The sequence below is a fragment of the Echinops telfairi genome, unplaced genomic scaffold (genome assembly GCF_000313985.2).
Source record: "Echinops telfairi isolate 266 unplaced genomic scaffold, ASM31398v2 ScPeMD7_7468;HRSCAF=8506_0, whole genome shotgun sequence".
In the NCBI taxonomy this organism is placed as follows: Eukaryota; Metazoa; Chordata; class Mammalia; order Afrosoricida; family Tenrecidae; genus Echinops; species Echinops telfairi.
The window spans coordinates 42729365-42731227 of NW_022111369.1; positions in this window are offsets into that span (position 1 = coordinate 42729365).

Below are 1863 nucleotides of genomic sequence, written 5' to 3' on the forward strand. Positions count from 1 at the left end.
TTGATAATTTATAAATTATTATTTTGTCATATCTTACACTGTCTGATGTCTCTCTTCACCCACTTTTCTGTTGTCCGTCCCCCAGGGAGGAACATTCTCTTTTCATACTCTTTGAAATCCAGTGTATATTTTACACTTGCAGAATATTTCAATTCAACTGCTAATTGTCATTAGATATATTTGATTTGTATTTAAATTTCATACAATTTAGGAATGGAAAGGTAGATTCATATGTCTAAGATGTTTTAAACATACAAGTTTTCCTTTCAATTACATTTGCATTTTATTTAACTAAATGGCATGTAATTAAAACTTCACTTCCTCAGTCGTACTTGTCATATTCCAAATGTCCAGTCGCCATATATGGCTTTGATTACTGTATTGGACAATACAGAAGACATTTCCGTCATCCATAAAAGTTGTCTTGTACTCTTTAGAAATCAAACCCCTCCTACATTGAACATCTTTTTACGTGCTTGTTAGTCATTGGCATATCTTTATCTCTTTAATCTTCTGTCTTTATATTTAACGTGAGTTTCATGTAGTAAACATAAGTTTGCTTTGTTTTTTTTTCATTCACTGGTCATTTCTGTCTTGTAGTAAGTTAATTAGTTATTCATATAAAATGTTGATATAGTTTGATTAATCTCTGACACCTCTGTATGTTTATTCATTGCCCTTGATCTTTGTGTCTCCCTTCCATTGTGCATGCATGCATGTGCATGCACACACACACACACACACACACACACACTTTGGCAGGGAGCTTCCAGGGGTTCAGACCAGATTCAGAAGAGGACATGGAACAAGGGATACCATTGCTGATGTCAGATGGATCTTGGCTCAAAGGAGAGAATACCAGGAAATTATTTACTTGTATTTCATTGATTATGCCAGGACATTCAGCTGTATGGATCATAATAAACTATGGATAAGTTTGAGAAGAATGAGATTTCTAGAACACTTCATTGTGCTCATGCAGAACTTGTACATGGATCCACAGGCAGTTGTGAGAACAGAAGAAGGGAATGATACATGGCTAAAATCAGGAAAGGGGGAAAAATCAGGAAAGGCTTGCATCTTATCATGCTTATTCAACCATCCTTAGTGTTTGCTGAGCAAATCATTGGAGAAGCTGATTTATATGAAGAAGAATGTGGTATCAGGATTGGAGGAAGGTTTATTAACAACCTAGATATGCAGGTGACACCATCTTGTTTGCTGAAAGGGAGGAGGACCTCAAGTACTTGCTGGTGAACATCAAGGATTATGATTCAATGTCAAGATGACCAAAATCCTCACAACTGCACCAATAGGTAACATCATGATAAGTGGAGAAAAGGTTGCAGTTGTCAAGGATTTTGTTTTGCTTGGATCCACAATCAATGCTCATGGAAGCAGCAGTCAAGAGATCAAAATATGAGTTGCATTAGGTAAATCTGCTGTGCAAGACCTCTGTAGAGTAATGAAAAGCAAGGATTTTACTTTGAGGACTAAGGTGTGCCTGACCCAAATGATAATATTTCCTGTTGCCTCCTATTCATGGGGACATTGAACAAAGTTGGACATTGAATAAAGAAGACTGAAGAAGAATTGATGCATTTGGATTGTAGTGCCAATAAAGAATATTGAAAGTACCATGGACTGCTAAAAGGATGGAGCAATTTGCCTTGGAAGTAGGGCCAGAATGCTCTTTAGAGGCAAGGATGGTAAGCCTTCATCTTACATACTTTGGATATGTTGTCAGGAGAAATCAGTGCCAGGAGAAAGATATCATGCTTAGAAAAGTAGAGAGGCAGCGAAAAAGATCAATAAGATCAATAGGACCAATCCATCTCCTGGAGGTGGATTGACATAGTGGCT